The 17,651-nt window shown below is 39.1% G+C and overlaps 1 long non-coding RNA gene across 3 annotated transcripts in view; it reads left to right on the top strand.

The window, feature by feature from the left end:
- The first annotated feature begins 5,363 nt into the window (after positions 1-5,363).
- The window catches only part of LOC102408134, a 105,054-nt gene continuing 92,766 nt past the window's right edge, over positions 5,364-17,651 (top strand). For all 3 annotated transcript variants that reach the window (XR_003111233.3, XR_006553127.2, XR_006553128.2), the window contains exon 1: positions 5,364-5,437. This is a non-coding gene — a long non-coding RNA (uncharacterized LOC102408134). The remainder of the gene's footprint in view (positions 5,438-17,651) is intronic.

The raw sequence follows: 17,651 nt of genomic DNA, 5'->3' as shown, positions 1-17,651 counted from the left end.
TTTCCTGAGATTTCCCCACGGACAGCTGCTTCTCTGCCTTCACGTTCAGCTTAATATTCCCACACGCCTTTGCTCCAGCTCGATAGAAAGACGGAAAAGCAGATAGGTGGTGCCTTCATCTGTCATACGGGAGACTGGCCCTGCATCCCTTCAAGATCCGAAAGATGCAGAATTCCCTCAAGTAGACAAAATATTAACAAATTTCCACTTATAGGTGTCAAGAAATTCTGCAAAGTCTTCAGACAATTACCATTCAGCAACACAGGTAAACTCAGCAATCTGTAAGAAATGAGTAACAATACTTCAGTTAACAGTGTGTGCTGCTGCTGCTAAATTGTTTCAGTCGCGTCCAACTCTGTGCGACCCCAGAGACGGCAGCCCACCAGGCTCCTCTGTCCCTGGGATTCTCCAGGCAAGAATACTGGAGTGGGTTGCCATTTCCTTCTCCAATGCATGCATGCATGCTAAGTCACTTCAGACATGTCTGACTCTGCGCAACCCCATAGATGGCAGCCCACCAGGCTCCTCTGTCCCTGGGATTCTCCAGGCAAGAACTCTGGAATGGGTTGCCATTTCCTACTTCCTAGGATCTTCCCTACCCAGGGAGAGAACCCGTGTCTCTGGCATCAGTGGGTGGATTTTTTACCACTGTGCCACCAAAGAGACGACCAAGTAATAATACAATATAAACAATTTCTGTGTATATATATATATATATATATACACACACATATATATGGAAATATTTTTTCATTTTAAATTTCCTTCCCATTTAGGTTACTGCAGAGCACTGGGTAGGTTCTCATTAATTATGTATTTATACTTAGTATCAATAATATGTATATGTCAACCGCAATCTCCCAATTCATACCACCACCTCACTTTCCCCCACTGGTATCCATATGTTTATTCTCTACATCTCTGTCTCTATTATTGTTTTGCAAATAAGATCATCCATGCAATTTTTCTAGATTTCACATTTATGTGTTAATACACAGTATTTGATTCTCTCTTTCTGACTTACTTCACTCTGTATGACAGTCGCTAGGTCCATCCACGTCTCTACAAATGACCCGATTTCTTTCCTTTTTATGCTGAGTAATATTGCACCCTGTATACGTACCACATCTTCTTTACCCATTTCTCTACTGATGGGCATTCAGGCTGCTTCCATGTCCTGCCTGTTGTAAACAGCGCTGCAGTGAACGTTGGGGTGCCTGTGTCTTTTGGAATTCTGGTTTTCTCTGGGCACATGCCCAGTAGTGGAATTGCTGGGTCATATGGTCATTCTATTTCTAGATTTTTTCCTTCCTTAACTTTTAATTTTGTATTGGGTATATGTACCAGCTCAGTCGCTCAGTCGTGTCCAACTCTTTGCAGTCCAATAGACTGTAGCCCCCAAGCTCCTCTGTCCATGGAATTTAAGCAAGAATACTTGGAATAGGCTGCCATTTCCTATTCCAGGGACTCTTCCCAGCCCAGGGATCAAACCCATGTCTCTTGTATCTCCTGTATTGGCGGGCAGATTCTTCACCACTGTGCTACTTGGGAATCCAGGTATATGGGTATAGCCAATTAACATATAATGTTATGATAGTTTCAGGTGAGCAGAATCAGGGTCTTTTCCAATGAGTTCACTCTTTGCATCAGGTGGCCAAAACACTGGAGCTTCAGCTTCAGCATCAGTCCCTCTAATGAATATTCAGGGCTGATTTCCTTTAGGATTGACTGGCTTGATCTCCTTGCAGTCCAAGGGACTCTCAAGAGTCTTCTCCAACACCACAGTTCAAAAGCATCAACTCTTTGGCTCTCAGCCTTATTTATGGTCCAACTCGCACATCTGTATATCACGACTGGAAAAACAGCTTTGACTAGACAGACCTATGTTGGTAAAGTAATGTTTCTGTCTTTTAATACACTGTCTAGGTTGGTCATAGCTTTTCTTCCAAGGAGCAAGCATCTTTTAATCTTACGGCTGCGGTCACCATCTGCAGCGACTTTGGAGTCCAAGAAAATAAAGTCTGTCACTGCTGCCTCCATCGTTTCCCCGTCTATTTGCCATCAAGTGATGGGACTGGATGTCATGATCTTAGTTTTCTGAATGTTGAGTTTGAAGCCAGCTTTCTCACTCTCCTCTTTCACCTTCATTACCGTTTGACCTCACGCACGTGACAGTGTGCTTCTTCAAAGTGTTCAAACGGTAGGGCAATCGGGTGTGCCAGGAAGGCAGGAGTCACAATCTTTAGTAATCTAACCATGCAATTGACATCCCACCCCTGTGCCTTATTTTATTTATTAGAAGCAAGTTATTACCTAACCTCAAGAGGAAGGGATGGCACAGTCATGTATAGCAGGCAGTCGGATTTTACAGCTTTCTCAAGTCAGATTGCTAAAATTTAATTATTAAAGGTCGGTTTAAAAGCTGTCTGCCACATAGGTTCATTTACATAATTGGAAGGGTGAGTGTGGCTTGTCTTTAGACACAATTGCATCCTAAAACTTAAAAGATGCCATCAAATGTCAGTTTCTCTTCATCAGCATTACTTCTATTAGTTTCATTCTAAGACAAGCAGCCTCGAGAAAAGATGAACTTTCGGTAACACACCCAGTACCCTTGTAGGTGTCTAAACAAATGAGAGCATGGATTCTTTTCCAGAGCGCCTTTCTCCTTGTTCATTTTAATAGCGAAGGAGATAGTCTTTAACACGAAAGAGTTTAAAAATACCTTAAATGCACTCAACAGTTAAGTACTTTAAAAACTTTCTAGAAAATGTGTGGGAAACAGCAGAAATGAGAAATTCTCCTAAAAGAGGGGCGGGGGGAAAGAAAGAAACATTTTTCCCTAAGGAGAATTGAAAGAGCAAGTAGGAGAAAAAATGAAGAAGTTTTAGAGATAGAAAATGGAAATTCAGGGTTTTTTCTTACAGAATCAGAAACCTTCTACATAATAGACTGAAAAAAAATTTTTGATGTCGGGCACATCTTGATGTAGGGGACGTTTACCAAAAGCCTGAATACAAATGAGGGTAGAAATAGCACCTCAGGTGAAACACACAGATGAAGCAAATGTTTAACTATGAGCAGATTTAAGTCATAGCTCAAGTCCTTTCTACCAAAAGGGGCCTCACAATGTTTTTGATCCAATCTAATTCATACTATAGGTGAGAAAACTGTGCCTGGAAGAGTTAAATTACTTTCTAAAAATCAAACAATTAGTAAATACAGAGCAAGGATTGCTCATTTACCTTTAACCTCCAAGTCCATTTTTCAAAGAAATCGTTGCAGCTGTACATTGAAGATATTTATGATTTACAGTGCCCTCAGAGGATTGACAGGGAGGCCCATAAGAGCTCTAAAATTCCAGAATTTCCTTGTCCCACTTTTGGGATTTATCTTAAGCATTGAGTCAGAATCTCAAAGAGATACTTACACTCTCATTTTTAACATTATTCACAATAGCTAAGATATGGAAACAGCTTAAATTAAATGTTCATTGGTTAACGAAGGAAATTAAGATATGACATATCGAACCCAGATCTCCTGCATTGCAGCCAGATTCTCTGCTGTCTGATCCACCAGGGAAACCCCACAATGGAACATTATTCAGTCTTAAAAAAGGAAACCCTGCCATTTTCAATGATATGGCTGGACCTGGAGAACATTATATTAAGTGAAATAAACCAGACCTAGAAATACACATATTGTATGGTCTCACTTAACATGTGGAATCTAAAATAGTCAAATTCATAAAGAAAACAATAGAATGGTGGTTTGCCAGGAGCTGAGGAAGGAGGAAATGGGAAGATGATGGTCAAAATGTATAACGTTTAGTTACACAAGATAAACAAGTTCTGGAAATCTACTACATAGCATAGTGCATGCTAAGTCGCTTCAGTCATGTCTGACTCTTTGGGAACCTATGGACTGCAGCCCACCAGGTTCCTCTGTCTATGGGACTATAGCATAGTACCTATAGCTAAAATAGTAATGTATTACATGACAGAAATTTGCTAAGAGTGGAGATCTTAAGCATTAAGCATTTTTACCAAAAATTTTAATAAAGGAAGTGGGAGGAAACTTTGGGAGGTAATAGATAAGTTAGGGGATGATGGTAATGGGTTCATGAGTATAAACTTATCCCAAACTCACTGAGTTGTATACATTAAATATGAACAGCTTTTTACATGCTAATTATACATCAATTAAGCGGTTTGTTTTTCAAAAATTCTTTTAAAGAAAGAGAGGTGAACTTAAGTAATTCTCTCCCAAACCAAAGCTAACAGAATGCACTCTGGGAGACACTGTCTGAAAGAAATACAAAAGGAAGTTCTTTAGGATAAAAACAAGTGATACCAGATTAAAGCTCAGGAAATGCAGCAAGGAAAGGTCATCAAAAAGGGTAAATGTATGAGCAAATCTAAATGAAATCTTGACTGTTTAAAGCAATAACATTATCATGTGAAGTTTAAAATACAGAGACAATTAAAATATTCAACAATAGTATCCAAAAGGCAGTTGTGGGAAGAATGAGAAACAATTAAAACATTCTAGGTCCTCTACATGTCTAGAAGGCTTCCCAGGTGGTAAAGAACCCACCTGCCAATGCAGGAGATGCAGCTTTGATCCCTGGGTCAAGAAGATCCCCTGGAGGAGGAAATGGCAACCCAATCCTTTATTCTTGCCTGGGAATTCCATGGACAGAGGAGCCTGGTGGACTACAGTCCATGGGGTCACAAAGAGTTGGACATGACTTAGAGACTTGAGGACTAGAAAGTTAAATATATATATATATATATTATTTAAAGTGGATTCTAATAGCTTAAGGATGCCTGTGGTGAAGTCAGTGGTAATCACTAAAGTAATAAAATTAATAAAAGAATCCTAATAGAAGCAGAAAATGGAATAAGAAAAAAAAAAAAAACCCACTCGATTATAGCAAGAAAAGGCAAGGAATGAAAGGAAATGGAACAAAAACAGATGACATATATATTTAAATTGTAGATTTAAACTCAGGTTTTCCTCGAGTCTCTTCAAATGGTTTCCAGTTCATGACCCCCAGTAAAGTTTTTACTGCCTTCTTTTTGCACTGAACTCGCCCTCTCCTACATATCCCACCGCGGAGCTCAGACTCTTCCTGCTCTCCCTTAACTCCTAAACTCTCTGTCTAACAACTTCACGGCTAAAGCTGTGAATCATGAACAGACGTTAAATAATATATGAGCAGATACAATAAAATCAAAAGCACCATGTTCGTAGAAGTGCAGAAGAAAAAAAGAGAAACAACGTGTTCACAACTGTGCTCCCCCTAATCCCCACTTCCTCTACGATCTAGCTAAATATTCCACTTTCATTTCGTTCACTTTAGGGAAGGACACCAGCCCTGGTACCACTGCTCAGATTCTGTCAACAAAGGAGCATTTTCAATCTGAACCAACAAGTAAGTCTCTCCCTTCCTTTGGGGAGTGTGCTGAAAGGGGGAGGGCTGCAAATATTTATCATTCAGTATTTATACCCATCCTATTTGCATATCCTCTTTCTTATTTCTATTTCCCAAAGTCCACTTCTATATCCCCAATACCATTAAACTAAGCAGTATAGCAAGCAAATGCACTGATTTTTACAGCTGAAAGGAAAAGGGACATGACCTTTACCCTTGTTTTAAAAACTGCAGACATGATTAGAAAGTTTTAGTCTATAAAGTCAGTTTTACGTTCTTTGATTTAATACCTCTGGAAAGTCTTAACTTTCCAGTCAGACTCCTGGGTGGGACTCTTGGACTTTGCCACTTGCCTAGATACATGACTTTTCTGCAAAGTGACCCCACACTTGTAAACCTCACTTTCATCATCTGTTAAATGGGGACAATAGAACAACTGAGGTGAGGATTAGAAAAGCCCTGTAAAGTACTGTTCTTAGATCAGAATGTATGTCCAGTAAAGCTTAGCTGCGCTTCTTTGCACAGGCTGGTCAGTGTTTGAACTAAGTGGATATGATTTTTAGAATTCATTTTGAGATCCAGGCTAGCAAAGCACACACAGCCCTCTGCTTCTCCTCCATCTGTCTGCCAACTGACATTCTTTGTTGCTAATCTAAGACCACGCCATATGTTCCCCGTATGGATGACTCTTTCCTGCCCAGGTGGGGAAGCAGACACAGTGATCTAATAAGTCTTTGCAGTCTCACTAGGGCAAGTCTTGGGAAAACTTCCAAACATTGAGAGGTTCTGATGAGACACCACCAGCTTGGGTGACTATGTTGTACATCAAAAAGAATTTATTTTTTTACTTCCTTTTTTCCTCCCAAGATCCCCAAACTATGTTTCATTCCTGTCACTACCTGTTTCCTTGTCTCTGTTTAGTCTAGCAGACAGGTCAAGACTCTGAAAAAGGTTTCAACATGGGATGTCTGTGTGGTGTCAAGGACGGTATAGATGAAAAGTGTATTATTAGGAACTGGAGGACTGCATTAAAAGTCAGGCTCTGATCTACAAATCCCAAGCCTGTGGCATCCCAGTGAAGGAAATAAGCCACTTTGAAAGGGATGTGAAATGTACTCATAGAGTTTAATATCACTATATTCCACCTCCAGCATAATGGAAAGTGTGGAAGGATTTGCAGAAAGAAAATAAAATTATATTCAGAATTGCATTAAAAAGGAAATAGCAAATTGAGAAATAAATATTTACCATTCCACTAATGCTCTTCTTCACTGGGTCATAATAAAACAGCATAACCCCAGAGCATTAACATGACAATAACAGATTGGGAAAGAAATCTCTGAGACACCCTTGCTATTTTGACAGTTATATAAAACAAAAATGAGGCTTTCACTTTCTATTTACTTATGTTAAGCTAGTGTTTGAAAATATTGAAGAACTCATTTTTAATGTTATGAAGTTAATTAATAGCTAAATTGAGCAAATTGGGATATTAACCTTCAAAGTCATTAACCGCAGAATGAACACAGGTTTCAATAGCTAAATTGTCTCCTCGTTCTAACCTGTTGCCTTCTACTTTCCAGTTTTTTAATTCACAGTGTGGTGGCCCTAGGTAGACCTAGATAAACTACTTAGTGTTTCTGAGCCTCAGTTTCCACATCCACAACATAGCAATTAAAAATCTCTGCCAGCTAATTGTCTCATAGGGAGTGTAATAGTAAAGGCATTTTTACAAAGCGTTTTACCTCTTATGAGGAATTACACTAAGATGTTTATTATCATAGGAAACAGGCAGGGATTTATATATTATTCCTTTCATTGGCTCCCTGCAAAGGGTTTAACAGGCCTGACCTCTAACCGTGTGACCTGGCTAGGGATATGCAACCTGGTTTGGATCTGTGTGCTATATCCTAACTCATCAGTATACCACCATAAGTTGTATTTCTTAGAGACATGAGGTCTTCAGAAAGAACTGGAAATCGGGGTCAGTTTCTCGAGGGAAAGCACCACAAACTTGACCTTTCTACATGTGTGAGCCTGTTGAGGAAGGTTCCGTCCTTTTTCCCAGCTCGTTTCACCATACGCAGGCTCACGTTTTGCTACCACTTCAAAGAAATACACAGTTAACAAGAGTACATAATTAGTGTTTATGCTCTCTCCAGCCCATGTTGATGCTTCTCACGGGGAGAGACAGGCAGTACACATTTGAAACCTGCAGTGTATCCAGGAAGTGTGCGTGAATCTTCATATTTTCATTTATACAGCTGCAAAAAGGAAATTCAACAGAAAGGTGTCTGCAGCATGTTCACCAATTTATGCCTCTGAATTTATCTGAGGCTCTGTTCTTTAAGCATTCATACCACTGTTCACAAATCTGGTAATAAAAATTATTTCTGCATTAGCTAGGGAGCTCAGGGTATTTACCTTGTACATGAACTTGCCTAGCTCTACCCATCAGGTCTCTACGAAGATGGGGGGAAAAATGAGAGAGATCTGATATTATATTCAAGTACTTCATTTCTTTCCCAAATTAGTTCTCCTTCTGGAAGATAATGCTGGATAGTTATCCATGTAATACTTTCATTATAACAGAATGGAGAGGAATTGCATTAGCTTCAAAAGAGATATGAACTGGAAAGGTCATTTTTGTGATAATGGAATTCATCAAGGAGACTGAACAGACACTAGGAGAGATTCACAAAAGATGTCATTTTTTTCGCCTCTGTCTGAAATTTTTTCCTGATTATCAAAAGACCTTAGTACTTTACAAAAAGTGTATTTTTTAATTCACCTGGAACCATGCTTGTAGTTTATTATTGGTCTTACTAAAAAGATATTAGCCATATAAGTCTAACTGTGAATTACACTGGGTCATCAAGAGGACCTGAATATTTAACATTTAGTAAAGAGGGTTCTCCATCATGTTTGATTTCTAACCATTTATATTCCAAAAATAGATTTTCTTTTCCAGACATGAAAGTAGTGCTTTGTGGGGATGTCCCAGTCTCTAGGGTTCTAAATTTATCTCAGATCGTTCAGGTTCTACATTTGAGATAAGTCTTAAACCTTGGAGGTCTGTTCAACCTATGGAATTTCAAATATTATCAGAAGCAATTTAAGTATGTCTTGAAGAGCTTTTGTGAAGCTCTTCTAAATTAATTATCAGGAATACGGATTTTCATAGTCCTTGGCAAAGCTCAATTAATTTTGACTAAAGTCAAAACAAATTATAAATATTTAAGATAGATTTTCCACTCTTCTCTCCATGTTTCTAATCTGCAAACCCCCTCAGTTCCAATCTCTGTTGATCCTCACTAGCCATGTACACTACAGGAAACAATTTAACTTCCTGGTCTCTGTTTCTTTACTTCTGAGATGAATAAGATATTCCTGTCCTATCTGTCTCATAGAAATTTGAGGGAAATGACATGAGATTAGGTGTATAAAACTTAATGGTAAACTGTAAATTATCTCTTATAAACTGCCATTATTCTTTTTTTGTTATTCTTTATCTTTCATTTTAAGTAACGCTTTGGTCTCCACACAAGCCTGAGAAGCCAATGTTTACCTGAAAGACTATACCTTTGATGACAATTAGAGCAAAATAGGGCAAGCAATTAACACAGAATTGGATGAAACAAAAATAATTATATCCTTGATCTTGGGGGAAATTGGGTTTATTTAGAGAGAATAGATGAAGAGCTTTTTTTTTAATTCTAGAAGAAATTTAAAGATAGTTTCTAGGACTTTCAAGATTTTGTACATAAATTCTGATTTTTTTTTTTTTTAATGAAATCTGTGTATTTCCTTAAGGTGGTGTACTCACTCACCTTTAGTTTTGATTAGAATCCTTTGAGGCCTCACAATTGAGAGGAAAGAAGACAGAAGAAAGAGACTTTACAAGAAGGATCTAGGCAAGAATTACAGGACAAGAGAAAAGATGTGTTAAAATGAATATATGGCTGCAAAAGAAGGCAGGGGGGAGCCCAAAGTGGTGTTGACTGATCTGAAATGTACTGAAAGAAAAAATAAGCCAAATAACTGAGAACTTAGCAAGATTACTCCATGCACCAGCTATGAGAAAACATCATCCTCTAAAGAAAGTTACTTCCAGAAGCAGGCTGGGAAGAGAGGGTCACTATTTGAAGGGCAAGGGAGAACAGCTCCACAGCAAACAGTGGAAGGATGGGATGTTTGCACATCAGGTGCTCTTGACTTGGGAAATGCCTGCACTTTAGGAAATAGCATGCAAGAAACCTGAAAAGCTGACTGAGTGCCCATAAATATATGATATTAAAATAGATGTTGAAAAGTTAGGATGCTCCCACATGCTTTAAAAATGTTTTAAACAAAAGGAAAAGTAAGCATGAAGAGAGAGCTCAGTGGAAGAAAGCGCAAATGTATAAACCATTAGACCAATAATAGCACCTGGCATTGTCGGTTGTCATGAAACATCTTGATATATTTCAGTGGTTAATAAAAGGATATTACCACGTGATAACTGATGGTTTTATACCACCTTCTGACTAGCCTACAAGTTGCTGGAACAGCACATCTTTTTACGAGCACTCTAACAAGCAAACACTAGAAGAATCCTTTTTCAGCACTGAGATTTTAAGAGAAGATAAAGACTACCTTGTATGCCTCCTAGCTTTGACGTGGTTTCCTATCAAGACGGCTGTAGCTGAAAGCCAAGGGAACGCTAGGCATTGGTGAATGTGACGGGGAAGAAAGGGCCCATTCGCAAGGAGAGGGGAAACAAAGGAGATGGTGTGACATCAATCTACCCATTTTAGTAGCAGAAACAGCACTTTAATGTCCTGACAGTTCCCTCTTGTCTCGAAGTCATTTCATTTGTACTTCTTGACAAGGTTGATATTTAACTGTTGGCATTATTAGTCGAATTTGATATATAGTCGTAGGAGGCAGTCATCGAGAATCATTCTCCAAGTATTATGAAATATTACTAAAATCTTTAATCCAATGTGGCTAATGATTTACATCCACCGAGTTGCACTATCACTATTTTGCAAGTGAACCTGGTATTTCTTTATGAAAAGAATAAGAGTTATGTTTAACAATTAGCTTCAGTCTAGTATGCTTTACAGAATTAACATTCCAACTAATAAGATTACAATAGGTACACAAAAGCCATTAAAGGGCATAGCAAAAAGGTTACTTTTAAAATACCTGGCCCTATCGGAGACTCCCAGGGACAGAGGAGCCTGGCAGGCTATAGTCTATGGGGCCACAAGAGTCAGACATGACTGAGCAACTAAGCACAGCACATAGGCAAACATTATTTATTATTTTTTTTTTTTTTTTGCAAACGAATTAGCTTGTTAGGAATTCTTATCTTGTAGGCAAAATAAAAACAACCACTTATAGTAGGCAAGACTTATTACTCCTATTATTAATAAAAATTAATATTAAATCTATGATGATAAAAAATAAAGCATATCACTTATTTGGTTTCTATTCTATAGCATGCACTGGATCTTTTCCTGCACTGTTTTTATTGCTCATAACTACCTTGTGCAGAAGGTGTTGCTGTGTTTCTACAAATGAGAAAATGTAGATAGAGTAACTGGCCTGATGTGACTTAATCAAGGTGGAATTCCAAGTCCAGATCTGCCTGAATCCGAAACCTGGGCTCTTTCTCTTAGGCTGTAGGCATGTATCGATAGGATTACCACCAGAGTTTAATGCACTTAGATTATGAAACTAGAAAAGTGGGAAACTGAAATATTTGTTTCTTCTGACTGTAAATGTAATCATTTTAAACAAACAGAGGGTAGGCTCCCTATGAGATGAGCATGTACTGTTGTACCAGCTGATCCCACTTAGCTGACCTGTTTCCCTGGCGCTTCCAGCCCCAGTGCTGCCGAGGGGAACAGTGTCGCCAAGCCCGGACCCTGCTGTCTCCTGGGGTCGGGGAGATACCCCACTGAGGGGCATAAATTCTGGGTCCTTTAAGAACATGATTTTATTTTATCTTTATTCATTTATTTGTATTGCTGCTAAGTCACTTCAGTCATGTCTGACTCTGTGCGACCCCATAGACGGCAGCCCACCAGGCTCCCCCATCCCTGGGATTCTCCAGGCAAGAACACTGGAGTGGGTTGCCATTTCCTTCTCCAACGCATGAAAGTGAAAAGTGAAGTCACTCAGTCGTGTCCGACTCTTCACAACCCCGCGGACTGCAGCCCACCAGGCTCCTCCATCCACGGGATTTTCCAGGCAAGAGTACTGGAGTGGGGTGCCACTGCCTTCTCCATTTGTATTGACATATAGTTAATTTAAAATACTATATTAGTTTCAAGTGTAAGCATAATGATTCAGTATATTTGCAGACTATACTCCATTATAAATTATTAAAAGATGATAGTTGCAATTCCCTGTGTATACAATATATCCTTGTTACTTTACTATTTTATACAGAGTGATTTTTCTCTCTGAATCCCATACCCTAATCTGTCCTTCCCCTCTTCCCTCTCTCCTTGGGCAACTGCAAATTTGTTTTCTATATCCGTAAGTCTGATTCTGTGTTGCATAAACCTTCATTTGTATTATTCTTTACATTCCACATATAAGTTATATCATACAGTATTTGTCTTTTCTGTGATTTATTTCACTAAGCATAATATTTCTAGGTCCATCCGTCTTGCTGCAAATAGCAGAATTTCATTCTTTCTAACAGCTGAGTGATAGTCTGCGTATTACTGTACACGCAGAGCGCATCTTCTGTAGGCATTCCTTTGTTGATGACACTTAGGCTGCTTCCCCGTCTTGGCTGCTGTGAACATCGGGGTGCATGTATCTTATTAAATTAACGCTTTCATTTTTTCTGGCTATATACCAGGAATGGAATCACTGGACCACGTGGCAGCTCTATTTTAGTTTTTTTTAAGGAACCTCTATACAGTTTTCTATTGGAGAAGGACATGGCAACCCACTCCAGTATTCTTGCCTGGAGAATCCCAGGGACAGAGGAGCCTGTTGGGCTGTGCTTTCTATGGGGTCACACAGAGTCGGACACGACTGAAGTGACTTAGCAGTATACAGTTTTCTATAGCGGCTGCACTAATTTACATTTCTGCCAACAGCGTAGGAGGGTTCCCTTTTCTCTACATCTTATCCAGCATTTGTTATCTGTAAGCTCTTCAATGATAGCCATTCTAATAGGTGTGAAGCAGTATCTCATTGTGGTTTTGACTACCTTTCTCTGATAATTAGTAATGTTGAGTATCTTTTCATATGCCTGTTGGCTATCTGTTTGTCTTCTTTGAAAGAATGTCTGTTCAGGTCTTATGCCCATTTTAAAATTGGATTGTTCTTTTTTTTTAATATATATATAGAGAGAGTTGTGTGAGCTGTTTATATATTTAAATATTAACCCCTCATTGGTCACATCATTTGTCAATATGTTCTCATTTCACAGGCTTTTTCATTTTGTGTCAGTGGTTTCTTTCAAGCTTAATTAGGTCCCATTTGTTTATTTTCACTTTTATTTTTTTAATTTATTGACTGAGTAGACAGAACTCCCGCCAAAAAAAATTGCTACAATTTATGTTAGAGTGCTTCCCCTGTGTTTTCTTCTAGAAATGTTATGATTTGGGATCTTACATTTAGATCTTTAATCCATTTTGAATTAATTTTTGTAAATGCTGTGAGAAAATGTTCTAACTTCATTCTTTTACAAGTCTGGTTTTCACAGCATTGCTTATTGAAATGACTGTCTTTTCTCCATTGTCTATTCTTGATACTTTAATCATGGATTAATTGACCACAGGTGCATGGATTTACTTCCGGGCTCTGTGTTCTGTTCCACTGATCTTTGTGTCTGTTTCTGTGTCAGTAACATGCTGTTTTGATTACAGTAGTTTTGCAGTATTGACTAGAGTCTAGGAGGTTTATACCTCCAGCTTTGTTCTTTTTTCTCAAGATTGCTTTGTTAACTTAAGGTCTGTTATTCAAGGCTCATTATGGATTTGAATTATTTTTTTGTAGTTCTGTGAAAAAATGTCATGGGTACTTTAGTAAAGATTGCATTAAATCTGGGGATTGCTTTGGGTAGTATGGCCATATTAACAATACTAATTCTTCCAATCCAACAGCACAGGCTATCTGGTTCTGTCACTTTCAGACTGTGTATCTGCTGCTGCTGCTGCTAAGCCATGTCAGTCATGTCCGACTCTTCGCAACCCCATAGACTGCAGCCTACCAGGCTCCCCCGTCCATGGGATTTTCCAGGCAAGAGTACTGGAGTGGGGTGCCATTGCCTTCTCCAGACTGTGTATCTGGGAGTACATTATTTAACCTCTCTGAGTCTAAGCATTCTCATCAAAATATACAGAAAGCTAGCACAGCCTTTCAGGGTTGTCATGATTAGGTACCTGTATGGAAAGTTTCTCAGCAGTGGTTGCAACAAAGGAGAGTGATAAACTGAAACCTCTATTGTTCTTCCGAAGGCTGCAGCTCTTGCCAAGGCTGAATGCCAAAAGCTGAGGTAAGCTTGACCTTGGCTCCCCACACCAAGGTCTAAGGTGTCCTCTGTTAGAGCTCACTCACAAAGAAATGGAGAGAAGGTTTGAGCCTAAAATGGGACTCCTCTGCTGGCAAATGTGAACAAGCTGGACTTCTTCTTTGAGGCTGGGAATAGTTGGCAATTTGATCTGTCAGCTTGTGCCGCCTCCGTATTAACTGGCTTCTTCACGTGGCTGTGGCTGTTTTCTCTTGGAACCAAGTTTTGAGGGACACCCTAGGCAGAGTTGCAGACCTTTCGATCAACCAATCTATCACTGGACTAGTCATCTCATTTTGGTACTTTAATTTTCTAAACAATATAAACTTAATGTGCGTGGAGTATACCTGTTTTGCATAAAACTATATCTTTCCAAAACTTAGAGAACTATCTTTGTTTGAATCATCTAAAAGGTAGATAAGTCAGTCAGTCAGTTCAGTTGCTCAGTCCTGTCCAACTCTGCGACTCCATGGACAGCAGCACACCAGGCCTCCCTGTCCATCACCAACTCCCAGAGTTTACTCAAACTCATGTCCATTGAGTTAGTGATGCCATCCAACCATCTCATCCTCTGTCGTCCCCTTCTCTTCCTGCCCTCAATCCTTCCCAGAATAAGGGTCTTTTCTAATGAGTCTGTTCTTCACATAAGGTGGGCAAAGTATTGGAGTTTCAGCTTCAACATCAGTCCTTCCAATGAACACCCAGGAATGATTACTTTACGATTGACTGGTTTGATCTCCTTGCAGTCCAAGGGACTCTCAAGAATCTTCTCCAACTCCACAGTTCAAAAGCATCAAGTCTTTGGCACTCAGCTTTCTTTATGGTCCAACTCTCACATCCATACATGGCTACTGGAAAAACCATAGCTTTGACTACAGGGACCTTTGTTGGCAAAGTAACGTCTCTGCTTTCTAATATGCTGTTTAGGTTGATCATAGCTTTTTGGAAATACCCTATCTAAAAGGTAGATACTGTTATTATTTCCAAACCAAATGTTTTCACGTTAATCTTTTAAGTAAGATTCCCCATGGTAAAATAAAGAGTAAGACAATAGGAATATCAGAATTACTTTACCCATATTTACTTCACAACTTCCCTGAAACTCATCCTTTTCATAAAGAGTTAACAATTATATAAACACTGAAAATGATCTAACAGTCACTGGATACTCCTATTTTTGTTATCAGTGTTTATCCTACAACCAAGCCATTTTAGAAAACTAAAATAAAAGTTTATAAGGATCATGGTGGCAAATGAAAAAACCATCTCAACATCGAAAGTCTATGTCGTATTTGAAAGAGGTGGGTGTCCCTTGACAAAGCTGATGCTAAGTGAACATACATGAATAAAGGGAACTACACGGAGTATGTAAAACGTTATCACAGTGAAGTAAGTGGAATCTGGTTTTAGGTCTGCCTTCATCACAGACTGCTATGAAAACCCCCAAATTTCTAAAGTATCTTAGTTTTTCCTCAACTTTAAGAATGAAGAACTGACGTTGATGTATGGCAAAACCAATACAATAAAGTAAATAATAACAATAATAATTAAAAAAATAAGAATAAAATTGTCATACCATTAAAAAAAAAAAAAGAATAAAGAACTGGGAGACCACTCTCTGCCCAGACTTTGCTGGAAGATTCCTCAAATTATTCTCCCTTTAAAAATGAGAAACTAAGATGAAGACATTTTGAACAAATTAAGCTAAAACAATGACAGCAAGCCCTGGCCTTTTTCCTGAGCAGTTTGTTCTGGAAAGAAGGGGAAGCATGTGCAGAAGCTCATGGAAAAACTAAAAGATGTGTTCTATGCAAAGATTCCTGTCTATTATGAAGGAAAATGATCTTGCATTATAGAAGAAACGTCTCAAGATAGATTTTTTAAATGATGCTGAAATATGCTTTGAAGAAAGGATGTGGGAATTTTAAAAAGAAAATTATCGAAAGCTCTTTCTTGGTGTGGTTTAAGTGCTAGCTGAAGACAAGTTGAGCTATATGACTTCCTGAAATTCCTGTGAGCCTAGAGGCTTTGAAATTTAACCCACACCGTCAGGCCCCACAGTTGTTTTCTTCATTTACTGATTCACCTATTAAACGTTTGCTGAGCGTCTACTACATGCTTGGTTCTGTGCGAAGCTCTGAGAGGTGCGGTGATCAACATGATGCAGTAAGACTACGCCACGGCCTGCAGACGCTCCCGCAGAGAAGGAGACCGTCGTGAGCGCAGGGCGGAAGTGAAATGGTGCCGCGCACGCGCGGCCGTCTTCATTCTCTTTTCGCCAATCTGCTCTGTGACCCTCTAACTCAGCTTCGCTTCCTTCTCTTTCGAGTCCCCCACTCGGATCTGGTCTGTTTTGCAGAATGCTTACCCCAACCACCCCCACTTTCCACTTCCCTTTTCCTGTATAAAGGACTCGGATAAGAGCACATGGAGTGTTACTCATCGCTTTCATAACAAATCTGTAATTCAGAATCGTCCCTGTAATTCAGAATCGTTCCATTAGAGGAAAGGGATTTATACTTTGAAAGATGGTGTTTATTACCATGAATACCATCAATAGTGGTTCTCTATGATACTGTATAGATAATAAGGCAAAAGGAAGTTACTTAGTCCAGATGTGGGAAATCGTTGGTGAGAGAGAGAATTCTTGGTACTCTTCAAATTGCTCACCATAAACTGTGTTCTTCCAGAGCCAGCCCTTGGTCTATTGCCCTGTTTCTTCAGGGTGCCAAAAAATAAGTGCCAAATAGCGGAGGCACCATATATCATCTGTGTCAGTGTCTTACGCCAGCCCCCTGCATCATCCTGAATGAATTAATTCTGTTTAGGTTTGGGTTTCGCGTATTTTCCTTCTTTGGGGGATCCTAAAAATGTGCGCTTCCATTATTTAATTTGAAGCTGTCTCAGGGGAATCAAAACATATAGAGCAATAAAAAAAGGTGTTGTTGAAATTCTGCTCACCCCTTGCCTGTTCAACTACCATAAAATTCAGACTACACATAAGATATAGGCTAGGTTTAGACCATTTGAATGACAAGTTCAAAATGCAGTCAGACATCTGGATGATTCCAGAGATCCAAGTGTTTGGCATTATATAGACAAATATATGGATGGTGGCCAGTTTGTTAAAATGCTGGAGATGGTGTATGAAAACCCCTCCTCCTTACCTAAAGTATTCCACCAAGGGCAAAATATCTTCACCCCAGTTTTCCTGTGAAGACTGTGCAAAAAGTGATTTTGAGAAAAAAAATTAAAAAATAAAGGAGGGGCCTGTCTTCCTGCATAGTATCAGATACTGGCCCAAAATAAACGCTTTTGGCTAGTCCAATAGGTAAAATTATCTGCTTCTAAATTTCAGTGTCTGGCATTTCTCCATTGTAGCTGACCTCATGGCACTATATTCCCTAAGAGACGTTTCTTTCTTCCCTTAGCTTTTCCCATAGCCCGGCAAGTAAGGCTAGGAATGGCCCCCAAACATAGGTTTCTTAATAGCAAAGACAAACATAAAGCTTTAGTTCATTCACATTAATTTTCAAAATTTCTACATTTGGATGATATTAACCCTATTTGCAGCATGAAGCTGACAAGTTCATACAGACTTTTAACACCCCATTAATCTTACTTTGTTAGACTAGGGCATACACCAGCCAAAAACTGGAAATTTGATTAGCTGGTCCCATGCATTAGCTA

The sequence above is a fragment of the Bubalus bubalis genome, chromosome 9, assembly GCF_019923935.1.
Source record: "Bubalus bubalis isolate 160015118507 breed Murrah chromosome 9, NDDB_SH_1, whole genome shotgun sequence".
Classification (NCBI taxonomy): Eukaryota; Metazoa; Chordata; class Mammalia; order Artiodactyla; family Bovidae; genus Bubalus; species Bubalus bubalis.
This window is presented reverse-complemented; position numbering and strand designations above follow the sequence as displayed.